Source organism: Pleurodeles waltl, chromosome 11 (genome assembly GCF_031143425.1).
Source record: "Pleurodeles waltl isolate 20211129_DDA chromosome 11, aPleWal1.hap1.20221129, whole genome shotgun sequence".
In the NCBI taxonomy this organism is placed as follows: Eukaryota; Metazoa; Chordata; class Amphibia; order Caudata; family Salamandridae; genus Pleurodeles; species Pleurodeles waltl.
In genome coordinates this window covers 741,191,872-741,209,647 of record NC_090450.1, presented here as the reverse complement: position 1 = coordinate 741,209,647, position 17,776 = coordinate 741,191,872, and the positions used below count along the sequence as shown (strand labels likewise).

The 17,776-nt window shown below is 46.2% G+C and overlaps 1 protein-coding gene across 3 annotated transcripts in view; it reads right to left on the bottom strand.

Annotated features, from left to right (window-relative positions):
• CCDC117 (coiled-coil domain containing 117) overlaps window positions 1-15,412 on the bottom strand; it is a 152,907-nt gene extending 137,495 nt beyond the window's left edge. The window contains exon 1 of one of the 3 annotated variants that reach the window (XM_069214461.1): window positions 15,240-15,412. The gene's annotated coding sequence lies outside the window, so the exon portion shown is untranslated. Of the gene's footprint in view, window positions 1-15,187 lie in introns of all 3 variants that reach the window. The other 2 variants (XM_069214462.1, XM_069214463.1) reach the window with 2 other exon arrangements.
• Between the last annotated feature and the right edge of the window lie 2,364 nt (window positions 15,413-17,776).

The following is a 17,776-nucleotide window of genomic DNA, read 5'->3' as shown; positions in this document are numbered from 1 at the left end:
ACAAGATGGCGGACATAGACTAACCCGGCTTTGTGTTGCTTGTCTTACATTCTTTATCATCCTGCCTTAAAGGTATATGCCAAACACACTCAAAAAGGTGAGTATACCAGATGACCGCAGAGGTTGTGAATGCGTCATTTGGGGCCTCACTAGCTGTGTGGAGGCAAGAAACAGGCCGGCGGGTGGCACCCTAGAGAAAGGGGTGTGGCACACCAAGAATATGGGGCCTGAGGAAGGTCTGCTCAAGGCAAAAAAAATGGTTGCGGCTCCCAACACTTGGAGTAATTAAGGAACACGCTGAAGGCGTCAGATGCTAGGACATGGGAGACTCCTTTCTGGCAGCTTCACCACCTAAGTCAGAGAAGTGGGCTACGGAGGCATGGCCGGCAGCACTTGCTCCCTGGTGCGGACAGACCCCACCTAAAAAAATTAATTAAAAAAATAAAATAATTTAAAAAAAACACACACATCTGCTTGGCGTTTACCACCGCTCATACTGCCTAGACGGGTGACGCCAGGTGCTGGCGAGTCTTGCATTATGTGAACACCTCCTACTCTGCTGCCTCAGCCTCTTGAGGGGACCATCATGACAAAGGATCAAATCTCTCACCACAGCAAACAAAGGCTGCTAGCTAAATTTGCACACTCGGACACAAAATCAGCTGATACTTCACGAGAAGCTGACAACAGAGCGCATGGTGCCGTCACAGATACCGCCACGATCATCGCAGCCATTAATCAATCATGAGACACAGCAGCCAAGACCAGGGCGGTGAGAGTGGACGTCATGTTATTATACCACAACCTCTGCCGTGCTGTGGATAAAATAGCTGAAACGTAAGTCAAGAGTTTCTGGAGTGGAAACCACAGTGACAGAAATTTAACAGACAATCTTAAGACTCTCCTCCATTTCTACATAACTAGCCATGAAGGTGGAGGATGCAGAAGTGGAGCTCCAAAAGAACAACTTGCCTCTGGTGGGTTTCCCAGGGGGCAACTAAGGGTCCTCACTAGACAAATTCTTAGAACAATGGCTACACTCCATTTCACCAGCAGAATCACTGTCCTCCTGCTTTGTCATCAGACAAGCCCACAGAGCTCTGGCCCAACAGCCACCCCAAGGAGAGCCAACCAGTCATCTCAAAGCCCACATACTGAATTATTGTGACTGAGACAAAATCCTACATTAATTTCACACTCAAGATTCTCCAGTCTTACAAGGTCACAAAATATTGCTTTTCCCAGCATACACCAAGATGGCACAACACTAATGCAAGCCCTTTGTGGAAGTTAAGAGCAAACTGTGCAACCTTAACATTGGTTACATGTTATTCCCCACCAAGCTTAAAGGCATGTAGCAAGCCCAAACCCCCTTTTTATTTTTTTAAACCTCCTGAAGCTCTATTCCAGTGGACGGATGAAAGGATTCCCCATGCGATCGCACACACCACCACTTGACAGATTGTGTCCCAGAATTTCCCCCCACCACTGCCAAAGCAATTCAAGACTAACAGACACAACAGCAATTGCTCATGCTCATCCTGGTGATAAAGACAAGATGCATTAAATGGACTTCAGGAACGCCGCAATTGGGTGGCAGATGATATCAATAGAGGCTGTGGCCGGCTATGCACTGCTGGACACCATGGCAGACTAGAAATGACACCATGCTTGTGGCAAGCGGGTTATTGAAGTGGAACACTTCCCGGATCTTTCACCAGAAGAAGTGACAAGTAGACTGCACAGAGGCTCTATTTCTGAAGTGCCACTTACAGCGGGATGCACCAGACCTGCAAAACACATGCCTGTGACCCCCCACCTCCCCCTCACCCCCCACCACCACCACCACCACCACCCCCAGGGCCTTTGCGAATTAGACACATTAGAACTGAGCTGCGGCATGGGCTCCAACCATTTGGGAGGTGATCCTTTTAGAGCAGAGTAACACCAGTGTCCTGTTGGCACTGGTCATTGGTCCGCAGCACAACAGATGCTTAATGTTCTCATGCAAGGTGGAGGAGATCTGGATGATCGTGTTTCTGTTTATTGTTCATGGTGTGGCTCCAAGACAACCCTCGCTGGCTTAGAGGCACACTCGGCCACAAGACCTATATCCATCCCAGATGGCTCACTACACAGGAAAGGCTCGGACAGGCAAGATACATATAGTGTCCTAGAATGGTAATGCTCTATAAGGCAAGATCAAGAGAATTGCTGTTCTTAAGGCTGCAGGCAGGCACTCTATCTATTCAGGAGGGCCATCTACTGGGTAATAAGACTACTTTCCTGGTGCACTATGGGTTCACCCAGGGCTTCCACTCGAGCTTTACTAGGGACTCACCAGGTGTAGCCATTCTCATAGCAGGCCTCCTCCCCTTTGTAGTTATGAAGGAACATTCAGACAAATTGAACAGATGCATAGCGATCACTGGCCACTGCATAGCGATCACTGGCCGCTGCTGTATGGATAATCTCTGACACTGGTTAATGTCTATGTACCACCGCTACTTTGTGAGGTAAAAACTAGACGTGCTTGGGACCTCTCTGGGACACCCCCAGGGGTGTGGGGCTAGACACAGGAGCAGAGCTGGAGCTATTCAAAGCTGCTCTCTAATGGCACCCTTTATGGAGGCTCTGGGCTGTGTCAATGCCTGGCACCTGTTCCATCCTGAAGAGGTAATTCACATTCTACTCTGGAGCACACAATACCTTCTCACGCCTAGACTACAATATACAAACTAAAAACAAAGGCATACAGGGTGACTAAGGCTCAGATTCTTGCCTGCAGGCTCTTACATCACTCCCTAGTGGAGCTCTCCCTATTGTTCGGACTCAGTCGGTCTCCACTGCGGTGGAGGATGGTCACATGGTCTCTTCAAAACATGTACCACACACATAAGCAAAACAATAGATGCATTCTTTGTGCACAGCAGGGATTCAGTAACCTCTTCAGGCATTCTTAGGGAGCCTTTTAAAGCTACCCTCCTGGGCAACATCATACGCAACTACATAGGGAGTATGCACGGGGGGGAATTAATAACACCCCCCTCCCCCCAGTAAAGGATCTGGAGTCCTGGATACTGGATCTGGATAAGCAAGGCTGGTAAAGACCAGACCCAAGTCTGCGTGGGGAGTTAATTCATGCCCGATCACTGTTGCAATACACACTATTGAACAAGGCAAAAAACATGTGGCTTGCCTCATATTATGGCTCTACCAATCGTGAGACAAGGTGAGTAAATTACTCCAGCGCCTGTGCTCAAACATACCCTTATCATGTATCTCCTAGGTTTAAGTAAGTCGAAGATCACTGGTGACATAGGCATCGCCCAAACCTTTGCACACTACTCCACCAAGCTATCTGCTCAACATACTATCGGAACAGAAGTTTGTGTCTGACTTGCCTCTTCAGACACTGGGACCGAAAGAAGGTCCCTAGAGAGACAGCTCACAGGAGGTGAACTATGAACAGCTCTGCGCCAGTAGAATTCAGGGAACACACTTAGGCCTTCATTACAATCTCGGTGGTTAAAACCACCGAGATCTGGGTTGGCAGTCAATAGATGACCGCCAGCGCAACTAACCGCCCCCTCCCCCTGCCAGCCGCATAATGTTTTCCCCGCTGGGCCGGCAGGGAAAAGGGCTGTAACATTGACAGCGGCTCCAAATGGAGCCACCGCCAATGTTGGTGTGCGGCGGGTGCAGCTGCACCCGTCGCGCAGGTCTGCGTGATGGGGCACTGCACAGGGGCCCATGCCAAGTACATGGGCAGTGCAGGGGCCCCCAGGGGGGCCTGGAGCACCCCTTCTGCCAGCCTTTCCCTGGTGGGTTAACCCACCAGGGAAAGGCTGGTGGCAGAAGGGATCATTATCCGAGGGGCAGCGCTGCTTGCAGCGCTGCCCTGTCGGAAAATGATTCCCTCCACTGTCAGGCTGCCTGTCAGCAGCAGCCTGGAGGTGGAGGAGGCGGCCCTCACTGTGTCCAGAATATGGCGGTTCAGACCGCCATTCCGGTGGCGGTCTCTGCCCCCACTGCCTGCATGGCGGTCTGAACCGCCGGGGATCATAATGACCCCCTTAGTCTGAATAAGTTTCCAGTTAAATTCTTCAAGATGCCCACATGTAAACTCAAAGAACCCCTGACATCAGCTCTGATTGAAGCAGTAAAGAACCTATGGTTGCCTTCAGCTGTCTGGAGGGCGGAGATAGTGGTGATTTGAAAACAGAGTCTCTCTAGATATCTGTTCCTCATATTGCCCAGACTCACTCTTGAATATCAAGGTCAAAGTTATTGCTAGGGCCTTTAAAGACCAGCTGCTCGCAGGGATTCCCTCACTGGTCCACCCAGATTAGGTGGGCTTTATGCACCTGAGAACCACTAAGCATAAGATTAGGCAGCTATATAATGCCCTGGCTTTTGCTGACATATTGGGGAAACTGGCAGCTGGGTTACTAGCAGATATTGAAAAGGTTTTTGATTCTGTGGGCTAGACATATCTATTCACTCTCCTTCACTGCCTCAAATTCAGGCCCCACTTCCTCCCTATATACACAGCTTTTATACATGACTGCCCATGTCTTTGTAGGTACTGCAACATCCAAACTGTCTGTCATTCAACGAGGTGTGGCAGCCCACTGTTACCACCCTTCTTTGAAATTGCCACAGGACCACTGAAAGAGTGGATCTGCATCAATGTACAAATAAGGGGGCTTAAATGGGTCCTGGGTCTCTGACAGGGTGGCCTTATATGCAGATGTTTTGATTTTCCTGACAGACTCAGAGTGCTCAGGTCAAAGGCCGTTACAGATCCTCCAACTCTTTGCAGAGACATCAGGCCTCTTCATCAACCCAACTAAGTCCTTGGTGTTTCAGATTCCCTCCCCACCTCAAAACCTAGGGTGGGCAGCTCAGCTATAAATTGTCCCACAAGGCTTCAAATACATAGGAGTATATGTTACCCAGAATGTCACAGTATCCAACCACTATTAAATGGATTAACAGTGAACATTAGAATGTTACATGCGCTGTCCCTTTTCCTACTTTAAAATCCATCTTTAAAATGGTGTCACATCCCGCGGCCTTTCTATATCACTTTCAGAATTACCCGAATGACTTGTCGCACTCCTTGTTCTGTAAAATACACTCCATCCTTTCCAGTTTTCCGTGCAGCCAGGGTTTCCCCTGCATAGCCCTTGAAAATGCTTTCAATCTACCTACGATGGTGACAGCGCAGCAGCCCACATTGAATCGTACAAGACTTCTCATTCGCTGATTATCAACGAGTGGCAGTACAACACCCACGGGTCCCCGCATACATCTCTGAGAAATGGGTGCTACAGGGGACCTCTATACAACACCTACTCTATAAAGGCCACGCACAACTGCTGCTTCCAAAAACAGTGATCCAGACATAGAAACCCACTAAATGGTGTTGAGGGATTTCACAGCAAACAGTGCTGTATGTGGGGTCCACTCTGTCACAGGTGGAGTTTCTGAAAGGATTTTTTTTAAAAGAGACGTTAGAAATGGGGCCTCTAGTTGACAGTCGGTTTGCACCCTGTCCAAGTAGGGACCCTCACTCTAGTCAGGACGAGGGAGATACCCAGCGCAGCTAACCCCTGCTCACCCCCTTGGTAGCTTGGCACAAGCAGTCAGGCTTATCTTAGAAGCAATGTGTAAAGTATTTGCACATAACACAGTAATACAGTGAAAACACTACAAAAAGGGCATCACACCAGTTTTAGGAACGTACACAATTTATCTGTGAAAAACAAGACTAAAGCAAGAAAAATCCAACATAAAGATATGAATTTTGAACAAATTAACGTAAAAATACAGTTCCTTGAAGTAGATAGCCCCAGATGAAGCTATCACAGCATTATGAACAACAAATCCAACAGTTCATGCCAGCCACAGTCGCACGGGCCAGCTATGGTGTCGGGAAGACCCACATACAGTACCTTGGAAATGTAGGGCATTTTGATCCTTGCAATGAGTTTCGGAGTGTGGCGTCGCAGGCGTCTGTTCCGGAGGTCGGCGCGGGGGTCGTCAGGCCCTTGAAGTCACAGACGTTGCAGCTCAAACTCCAGGCGGATGACGAAGTCAAGAGCACCTGCGTGGATGGCATCGGGGCTGTGGTGCGAAGAGCGACGAAGCGATGTGCCATGCCCACATGTCACAGTGCAGACAACACCTCGGTGACGGCGTCCTCGGTGAGACCAGGGCTGCGGTGTGAAGCAGGGTGGTGCGATGTGCTGTGTCTCCAGGTCACAGTGCAGGCACCAGCAGCAGTGTCGGTAGGCCCAAGGCGGCGGTAAAGCACGGGCGGGCTCCGTGCCACGCCCACAGGTCGCAGTGCAGACAGTGGTGTCTGTTGACAACAGTGGAGAGAATGGCGCGAACCTCTGAGGACCAGGCTGTGGTATGGGACAGTGTTTCGTGTACCTCATGAGTGGTGTCCACAGGCCACGGTGCAGGCAGCGGCGTCACTGTGGAACAGCGTTGCTGAGGATGCCAAGGACATGGTGTGAGCAAGGCAATGCGGAGCCCACAGGTCTCAGTGCAAGCAGTGGCTCAGTGACAGCGTAAGGTGGCGGCAGTGAGACCAGGGTTACAGTGCGACATGGGGCACAGCTCTGTGTGACGTCGTCAGGTCACGGTGCAGGCAATGGCATCGTTGACGGCACTTCAGTGGTTTTTCTTCTGTTGCAGCTCAAAAAACGCCGTTCCCAGTGCTGTAAGCAGATGAAGCTGAAGCCTTTGATATCCCTGAGACTTCCAACAGGAGGCAAGCTGTACTTCAAGCCTTTGGAGAAACTTCACAAGCAGGATACACAACAAGGTGCAGTCTTTGTCTCTCTCTTTAAGGCAGAAGCAGCAACTTCAGGCCAACCTAGCAAAGCACACACAGCAAAAGGGCAATATTCCTCCTCCAGCTCTTCTCCTTGGCAGAGGTTCCTCTTGATCCATAAGTGTTCTAAAAGTCTGGGGTCTACTACTTATACCCCCTTCTGCCTTTGACAATGGCAAACATCAAAGGAAAGTCTCTGTTGTTGAAAAAATCCTGCCTTGCCCAGGCCTGGCCCCAGACACACCAGGGGGCTAGAGACTGCATTGTGTGAGGACAGGGACAGCTCTTTCAGGTGTAAGTGTCAGTTCCTCCCTCCCCACTCTAGACCAGGAGACTCATCAGGATATGCAAGCTACATCCCAGCTCCCTTTGTGTCACTGTCTAGAGGGAATTCACAACAGCCCAAGCAAGGGTCTATCTGACCCAGATGTGGAATACACAAGCAGACAGAGGTAAATAATGGTTTAAGCAAGAAAATGCCCACTTTCTAAAAGTGGCATTTCCAAACTGACAATCTAAAACCAACTTTACCACAAGGTGTTTTTTTTTTTTTTTTTTAATTGTGAGTTCAGAGACACCTCCCCTCCCCCCAAACTCCAAATCTCTATCTGCACCCAATGGGAAACTGCACTTAAGATATTTAAAGGCAGTCCCCATGTTAACCTGTGAGAGGGATAGGCCTAGCAACAGAAAAAACTGAATTTGGCAGTATTTCACTGTCAGGACATGCAAGTAAAACACATCAGTACATGTCCTACCTTTAACATACACCGACTAGGGCCTACCTTAGGGGTAAATTACATGCAATAAAAGGGAAGTGGGTACACTTGCCAGGTCGAATTGGCAGTTTGGCACACACACTGCAGTAGCAGGTCTGAGACATGTTCACAGGGATAGTCATGTGGGTGGCATAATCAGTGCTGTAGGCCCACTAGTAGCATTTAATTTACAGGACCTGGGCACACATAGTGCACTTTACTAGGGACCTATGAGTAAATCAAATATGCCAATCATGGATAATCCAATCACCAATACAATTTACTTAGGGAGCATCTGCACTTTAACACTGATCAGCAGTGGAAAAGCAGGGCTCGAAAAATCATAAAAATGTTACTAGAACCTGCAGGTCGAGTATCTTAAATAATCTACTCGACCTAACTGTAATGTATTTGACCCGTAAACGGGTCTCAAAATTGTTTGATCCTAGACAAATAGCTTACAGAGTCGCCTTTTTCTTAATTTTCACGTATGATTGCACATTCAAATATGTGAGCTCAGCATTTCTGCAGCACAAAAAAAACTCTTTTGTTTGATTAAGTAGACTAAGGTTTGCTGCATGCATCTCGAGAATCTAGCCCACATGCCCATGACGCCTAGCCCACATAACCTAGGACTTCCTTTAGTTAACTAACATTGCCATCAGGGCAGGAGTGTTTCTCAGTTTGTTTAAACACTCAATTTAAATAAATATATTACTAAACCATGATGTGGTAACATATTGTCATCTACACACAGTATCTTTCCAAGAAATGTCTAAAAACTTCTCCACTAACTTGGAGCTTTACTGATAAAACTTTATAGTGTATTAATCTTTGAAAATTGGGTTTCAGAAAACTTATCCTTTGCACATCAACATGTAAAGTGCTCTGATTTGTTTTCATCCTATTAAAATATTTTCTCATCACACAGAAAATGCCCAAGGAGACGTCAGATTATTATTTTTTGGTTCCCTTTGTTTTTTTGTGTGCTGGGGGCACCCCCTTTGACAAGGGTCACCCCCTTCCCCCCCCCCCCCCAAATGGGGTACAGAGCTGTTGGCCATGGGCCTAAAAAAAAAAAAAACAGGGAGAATTTCTAAGTTCTTGGTGGCGGTGTGTTTGTCAACTGGCGAAGTAGCTGTATTTGTGATTATAACAGTTTATTTCTTCTTTTTGTTGTAGTTCAAAGCTTTTGCTTCCTTTGCTGTGGATCCTTGCGGTTTTGACAGTAGTTGTCCTGTGGTTTGCATAGTCGCATGTTTTAGGTAAGTAAAAGCAATTTACTCCAAAGGAGTATTGTTGACATGCATGAATGACATTTTTGTAGATGGTGTACTAAATGCAGGATTGTGTGTGAAATTGTCCTTAGATTTGAGCACAATGATATTTGTGTTGTCATATGTCTAATTTGCTTTTCTTTTTTTAGTGGGATATCATATGGTGATTGCTGTGTCTGTGCATAGTAGTTGCTGGTGAGTAGCTTTTTCAGGCAGGCGAGTGGTATAGTTTTTTAGTACATAACTCTTTGTGATAAAGCTACACTTTGTTTATTACTTATTTTAGTGCTGTTAGTTGGCAATCCATTTGTTGTTAGAAAGGATCATGACTAGCCACAGAGTGACCGCTCAGCAGGTTGTTGGCATGCTTTTTGAGTTGTCTTCTGACCATGATTGAGGCTGACTCTGCATCTGAGGCAGAGGAGGAAGTGAGAGATTCTGGCACTGAGTTTTCTGTCTGAAAGGATTCTTCTGATGAGGCAGCCACGCCACTCTCAGTGCAGATGAAGGGCCTGTTTTAGAGGAGGGCATTGATGTGCCAAGAGTGCAGCAGCCTGGGGCTGAAGGGTTTCCCATTAGAAGACCCAACACCTGAACTGCCCCAAACATGGAGCAGCCACAGTTACCTTCATTTACTGGTCTCCTAGGGTGTAGAGTCCAAACGGAAAACTGTTTGCCTATCAATTTCTTTCACTTGTATATGGACGATGTATTTTTGGAAGAGATTGTTGAGCAGACTAATTTGTATGCGGAGCAATATTTGAAGGACAACACTGCCAGACTTAGACCTCAGTCTAGAGCTACTCAGTGGGTTCCCACATATCTGGAAGAGATGAAAAAGTTTTAGGGTTTGACTTTTTTGATGGGGTTGATAAGGACTACTTATGGTCTACTAGTCCCTTGATGGCAACGGTTATATTTCCTGCAACTATGACTTGTAATCGCTATTTGCTTCTTCGTATGCTGCATTTTGTAGGCAATGCTTTAGACTTGCCACAAGATCACCCTGATTGTGACCGTCTTTTTAAGATTAGGCCTGTCCTTGATCATTTTGTAGATCGGTTTTCAGAGGTCTATGTTCCAGGCAAAGAGATAAGTGTGGACGAGTCTTTGGTCCTTTTCAAGGGGCGTTTAGTTTTTAAGCAGTACATTCCTAGTAAGAGGGCACGGTATGGAATTAAATTGTATATGCTGTCAGAAAGTAGTACAGGATAAGTGTATAATTTCCAGGTCTACACTGGTAGGGATTCCAGTATTGACCCCCCTGGTTCTCTGGCCACTTTTGGAGTTAGCAAGAAAATCGTGTGGGAACTTGGTTAACAAAGGTCACCATGTGTACGTAGATCATTTCTACACTGGAGTGCAGTTGTTCAAGGAGTTGTTTAGAGTGGACACTGTTGCTTGCTTGCCGGAAAGGCTATCCAAGGGAGCTTGTCTGTAAAAAAAAAAAAAAAAAAAAACCTTGAGGGGACAGTGCAGTGCCTTGCGGAATAATGAGCTGCTAGCTCTGAAATTTTCAGACAGGAGGGATGTGTACATGCTATCTACCATTCATGATGAGAGTACTTCCCCTGTGACTGTTTGGGGTCAGGTTGCTGAAGTGCACAAACCTGCGTGCATTTTGGACTCCAATAGGCACATAGGTGGTGTTGATAGAGTAGATCAGAGGTTGGAACCTTACACTGCTCTTCGTAAGTCTTACGTGTGGTATAAAAAGATGGCCCTACATTTATTGAATTTGGCAACTTTTAATACTTTTATTGTGCTCAAGGATTGTTCACCTGAGTCAAGGATGATATTTGTTAAATTTCAGGAGTCCGTGATAGAGAGACATAGTGTGGTGCAACAGGCAAGAGTTCCTAGAGTAGCAGTAGTGGAGGATGTGGCTAGATTGAAAGATCGACACTTTCCAGATCACATTCCTCCCACTCCCAAAAAAGACTTGCCCACTAAGAAATGTAGAGTATGTGCCCAAAGAGGTATCCGGAGGGAGAGCCAGATGTACTGCCCTGATTGCTCTTCAAAGCGTGGGCTGTGTGTGGCCAGCTGTTTCAGGAGTTACCACACCCAAAACATTTTTGGGGAAAATACCGTGAGCGTAAACTGCCGGTTTTATATTTTCAGATGTTCAGTTTCACATTTCTGTCATGTTTTCAGTTAAAGCTTTTGTGTTTGTAGATTTGTACTTATTTTATAATTAGTTAGTGGTTTCTTTGTCGTTTATAAACAAAAACAAAAAAGTGATGGAGGTGTGAATGGGGTGGCGCTTGGCTGGCGGTGTGCTTGGGGTGGCGCTTGGCTGGCGGTGTGCGTGGGGTCACTGCCAGTCCACACACTCCCATCAGCTAGTGTGATTGTTGTATCAGGCATGTGGGCGTATGTAAGTGATGGGCCCTTGAGTGGCGCTGTCTGTCGATTTGAGTTGTAATGTGCTGGGCCTGTGGCTGGCGGCATAAATGGTCTTGGCATATCATGTATGAAAGGTGTATGAATGGACTGTAAAACGGTTGGTGCATGGACGCGGCTTTAGAGCTCACAAGCTGAGAGTCATTGGGTCCGTTTTTTTGGCCTTTCAGTTATTAACAGTGCATTTCACTTTTGTGAAATCTCTTGTTATTAAAATCTGATCTATTGAACCATCACTCACCCTTGTGCCAAATCCAACCAGTATGTGTGGTAAAAATGACAAAACCTGCTCCGCTGTAATCAGGCGTTGCAGCACACTTGTGACACCGCTAGGTGTCTCAGGTGGGACCCCGATGATGAAGAATGCCACCAACTTGGTTAGTGGGTGAGGGGTCTTTTTAACATAACCTAAGTGCGTTTCTTTTCACAATTTTAGTGTTTGGCACATTACAGACGTACGTGGACACATCAAAATGTTATATTACAAAACTACCTGTGTTTTGGGGGGGGGCCTATGTTTTTGGTCCCGGGTGCGGCCTTCATCTAGGGAAACCTACCAAACCCAGACATTTTTTAAAACAAGACACCCCAAGAAGTCCAGGGAGGTGTGGCTTGTGTGGATCCCCCAACATTTTCTTATCCAGACTCCTCTGCAAACCTCAAAATTTGCTTAAAAAAGCATATTTTTCTGAATTTTCTTTGTAGGATCACCGCTCCGGCACAAAATTCTTACTCCCCATCGTTCCCCTCAGTCTCCCAAGTAAAATGACACCTCACTTGTGTGGGTCCCCAAAGCAGAGTCAGCCTAATGATGTATAAGAGAAAAATATGTGCTTATCAACTCGCTGTGCTATTCCCACAATCTCTACAGGTTTTTGGCCTTTTTCTGTTGCAGGCACCTGCCCCGCCCCCCCACACAAGTGAGGTATCATTTTTATCGGGAGAATTAGGGGAACGCTGGATGGAAGGAACTTTGTGGCTCTCTCAGGTTCCAGAACTTTCTTTCACCTAAATGTGAGGAAAAGGTGTCTTTTAGCCAAATTTTGAAGTTTGCAATGGATTCTGGGTACTTCAGCTGTTATTTTCTGAAGGAAACCCTTGTAGGATCTACACAAATTACCCATTGCTGAACTCAGAATTTTGTCTCCTTTTCAGAAATAATTAGCTTTCTGGGATACAGTATTGGTTTCACACCCATTTCTGTCACTAACTGGAAGGAGGCTGAAAGCACACAAAAAAAAAAAAAAAAAAAAAAAAAAAAAAAATGGGATATGTCCCAGTAAAATGACAAAATTGTGTTGAAAAATCGGGTTTTCTGATTTAAGTCTGCCTGTTCCTGAAAGCTAGTGATTTTAGCACCGTAAACCCTTTGTTGATGCCATTTTCAGGGGAAAAACCCACAAGCCTTCTTCTGCAGCCCTTTTTTCCCCCCTTTAAAAAAATAAAATAATAATTTTCTGTATTTTGGCTAATTTCTTGATCTCCTTCAGGGGAACCCACAAGCTCTGGGTACCTCTGGAATCCCTAGAATGTTGGGAAAAAAGGGCGCAAATTTGGTGTGGGTAGCTTATGTGGGCAAAAAGTTATGAGGATCTATGTGCGAACTGCCCCAGATAGCCAAAAAAAGGCCTGGCACCTGAGGGGGAAAAGGCCTGGCAGCGAAGGGCTTAATTTAGACTGCCACATAGAAACAAGAGTAAATGCATGTAACGACTTCCTTAAGAGCGCAAGACCAATCCCAATAACGGACAACCACTTGAGGGATAAAAATAAATAAACACTTAGCCTTCGTTTCCAGAGCAGCCTGCTGCTCGCCATAAAGTGCTTCAATGTCTCATCATGGGTATTAAGCGCTACACATGCAATCACAATAAAATATCCTCCCGGCCTATACCAATTGTAATATAACACTTACCAGTCAATTGTAGCGCATACAGGCTGCATAATTCCCTTTTACCACTTGACACACTTGCACTCACATAAGACGACAAGCCCACAAACCAACGAAACTGATGGGAGTGCGGTGGGCATGGTTAAAAGCCCACAGAGATTACAGCAGGCTTGAGCGCTTGCAAGCTCGACTCTAAAAATGGTTATGGGTCATGTCTAATCACCCAGTACTGGTACACGTGCACAGCCCATCATCAACTGTACAGGCACGGAATCACTGAAGAGATCAGCCACATGCTATTGGCCAATGGAGGACTTTAATTTGGTCCACGACTGAAGGTCAAGACAACCTGCATGGTATGACCGCTCTCTGACATCTCATAATAACAATCACATATGGGATGATATTAAAGTCCATCCCAGAAGACCTCTCCACAGTTTGTCCCTCCAACCTATGCCTGCTGCGGATCATAAGCTTTAAACAAAATTCCTCAGAATGAACCTCGCCCAGTACAGATAAATGGACTGTGCTCGTAAGAAATACCAGATAGGTGCCTTCAGAGCTGCTCAAAACTGCCAACGCATTCAAACCATAAACCGCACACCTGTCGTTTACACTTATTCATCACACTTCTCAGCAGTGCCTTCTAAAATATGATAACCGCACCTCATTGGCGATCACACACGACACGGAAACACTCCCGCACACGATCAAAAGAAAGACAAGACACATCCAACCATTCACCCTCCATGGTGCAGTGTGCTACCCATGTAGACAAGAACCCCACGTAGGGGTTGTAAACGCTATACGCAGACAATATTAAACAGGATATATGATAGTTTAGCAATTATGCCGTCGTGCATGTTTTTTAACTGGGAAATGGCACTAATAAGAACCACTTCCTCGGTGCGATATTAGATGAGAACTTAATGTCAACAGTCACCGTCAGAACAAGCGTGCCCTTGGTTTATGGGCTAGGTGGGACATGAAGAATGTAGTAATCGTCATGCATCTTCCAAATTAATCTGGACACAAGTATCTTTGCGTTCAACTGACATTCTGCATATTATGCTCTACACTAATGTTCTATATTTTTTAATCAATACTGTGTTTATTCACAAGCTTTTCAGGAATTGTAACACAATCTTCCCTGTATCGGAACAGCTCATGCTCACTCTGAAAGCAATGGCAGTGAGGTGTGTAGGTGTTTTTTGTGGCAACTGGGACGTCTTGTTTGTCGGGGCTAAATATTCGGTTCAGTGTAGTTTATCTAAAATGCATCTGAAAAACAATGTCTGCAAATAATAAGGAATGACTGATCTCTGACCCATTGTTGTGCTGTTCCGGAGTTTCCAACCATCTACTATTTCGCAGACCAAGTGCATACATTTTAGTGAGGGTTTTAAAGTTTTAAATAATTTTACAATTGTTTTGGGTGATCACTTCTCACGATGCATATTCTCAGAGGTCATGCAACTATGCCTAGTTACCTTCACTAGACAGCAAAGTGCCTTGTGCCAACGCTTCTAGCGTTACAAGCCAAAGCAACATGTTCTCCGACACAAAGACGTGAAAGAAGTCACGCAATGGGGGACTTCACAAGTGAGCCAAAAGGAACGACTTCTCACGTGTACGTTTCACTCAAGAAGGGAGGTAACACTAGTTTACACCAATGGCACAAGAAAAGCTGCAGCCGGGTAACTTTCTTCACATTTATATTCTTCTGCCCACCCCACAACCTGCGACGTCCGCCAAAAACTTCTGCGTGGGTATGTGAACCAGTATCGCTAACAACACGCCGTTTTTTGTCAGCAAACACCCTTCGCTAAGCACATCCATCACAGGGTGCATCCATGTACACCAGGTCATCCTGATGATTGTAATTTGGCTCCGCTATCAATACGTCTATGAGACAGCAGTGGCCGAGCGTGATAGCAGTAAGCGCTTTTTGTAATACTGTGACAGGCTAAGACTTAATAGCCACACGCGCCCTGTCCATACGTACACTATGGGTTCGAGCCTGAGCTGCACATCCACCGCAGCCGCGCGCCGCTCACCTCGACCGCTGCTGCACGTGGAAGGGCTCGAGCCCCCAGTCCACATCAACCAACTGTCGAACAAGGCTCAAGCCTCCCTCCCTTCCCAGCAGCCAGGCATCCAGCACGGAGAATCCCTCTACAACATAAACAAAGCTGGAGGCTGGGCTGTTTTGGTTCATTCAAAAGGGGCGGGGCTATTGGAAGCACAACCTCCCTCCGCCATTCTCGAAAGTTCACCGTAGCAAAGCCTCAGAGTTGTAATGTAACTAGAGAGCTAACTTTTGTATCTAATCTAGAACTGAAGAGAGGCGGCAGCGAAGGGCGCCATACTACTTGAGTAGAAACTCAACAGTTTAACGTATTCCCCACATAGCGAAATGAATAAAAAGGCGTGAAGGAGAGATTGGTTCTGTATTATTAAGCGTTTTAAAATTAGAACGGTACTATATTTTGAAATTATTTCCTTTCTGCATATAACCAACGCTTCCCTTTCACAGTTTCAACCTACAGAGGTTCATGTTTGTTCAGAGCTATAAAGGTTTAGACATTCTAGAACTGTAAAGTTCCCCAGGGTGCATTCTGGGACATGTAGACATGTGTAATGCATTATAAAATCAGGGTTACAAGTCACAGAATGCAAAGCAAAAATCGTAGACAGGATGAGCATCTCCTGTTGACCTGACCAACTTGAGAACTCCAACATTCTTATGAATACTAATAATCATAATGGATGACATCACAGGATGTGACTTCAACTGAACTGTGACCCAATGGCATTACAAGAAGTGATATCACAGGAATTAACATTGCAAATAGCACATTCACCATAGGTCTGGAGTGGCTACAAACATTTAGCAGGCCCTCCATTATATACAGGAAAGTTTACAACAAGCATTGCCAAAGCCAATAGGTATTGCCTTTCTAAGAGCTAGTGGCTTTGCCAATATGTTTTAGCCATGTTGTACACCAGCATGGCTTCTGCTCGGCATGGTTAAACGTTAGTGAGGTAAAGGAGACTGGTGTGGAGTGTCATAAAGTGGAGTAGAGTAGGGTGTTATGGAGTGGTGTGGAGTGGAGAGTCATGGAGTGATGTGGAGTGGTGCACAGTGGTGTGGAGTGTCATGAAGGGAGGAGAGTTGAGTGGAGTACAGTGGAGTAGTATAGAGTTGTGGAGCGGTGTAGAGCAGAGTGGAGTGGCATAGAGGGTGTTGCATAGAGTAGAGTAGAGTGTTGCAGAGCAGAGTAGATTTGCCATAAAGTGGCATAGAGTAGAGTTGAGTGGCATAGGGTGTCATAGAGTGAGCAGCATAGAGTGGAGTGGAGTAGTGGAATGGAGTAAAGTGGAGTAGTGTGTTGTAGAAGAGAGTGGAGTAAAGTGGCATAGAGGGAGTTGTGGTGAGCATTGGAGAGTGCAGTAGTGTTGTAGAATGGCATATAGTGGAGAAGAGTTGGAGAGTAGAGTGGTATATAGTGGAGTAGAATGTCATAGATTTGGAGTAGAGTTTAATGGAGTAGAGCATCACAGAGTGGAGTGTTGTAGAGTGGAGTGTAGTAGATTGAAGTGGTGCAAAGTACAGTAGTGCAGAGTAGACTGATGCAGAGTGCAGTGACATAGAGTGCATATATTTTGATTAAAGTGGTATAGAGTGCATTGGAGTAGAGTGCAGTGACATAGAGTAGAGTGGCATAGAGTGCAGTGCATAAACCAGAGTGGTGCAGAGCAGAGTGCGGTGGCATAGAGAAGATTGTTTCAGAGTAGAGTGAAGAGGCATAGAGTGGAGTGGTGCAGGGTGAAGTGAATTTGTGCAGGATAGAGTGCAGAGGTGTAGTGTAGAGTGCAGTGGCATAGAAAGGAGTGGCTCATAGTGCAGCACAGTGGGGTAGAGCAGAGTGATGCAGAGTAAATTGGTGCAGAGTAGAATGATGAAGAGTAGAGTGGTGCAGAAAGCAATGGCATAGAGTACAGTGATGCAGGGTAGACTATAGTGGGGGAGAGTGCAGTGATGCAGTGACGTAGAGCACAATGGCGTAGCATGGCAGAGCATGCAGTGGCATAGAGTACAGTTGTGCAGGATAGAGTGTCCTAGAGTGCAGTGGCATTAAGTGCAGTGGTGCAGAGTTGAGTCATGCAGAGTAAAGTGGCATAGTGTGCAGTGGCATAGAGCACAGTGGCATAGAGTAGAGTAATGCAGAGCAGAGTGCGGTGGCATAGAGAAGATTGTTTCAGAGTAGAGTGAAGTGGCATAGAGTGGAGTGGTGCAGGGTAAAGTGAAGTTGTGCAGGATAGAGTGCAGAGGTGTAGTGTAGAGTGCAGTGGTATAGAATGGAGTTGTTCAGAGTGCAGTGTTGCAGAATGGATTAGAGTGCATGGAGTGATGCAGAGTGTAGTTGCGTAGCGTGCAGTGACATAGAGTGCATTGGCTCATAGTGCAGCACAGTGGGGTAGAGCAGAGTGATGTAGATGCAGAGTAGAGTGATGAAGAGTAGAGTGATGCAGAAAACAATGGCATAGAGTACAGTGATGCAGGGTAGACTATAGTGGGGGAGAGTGCAGT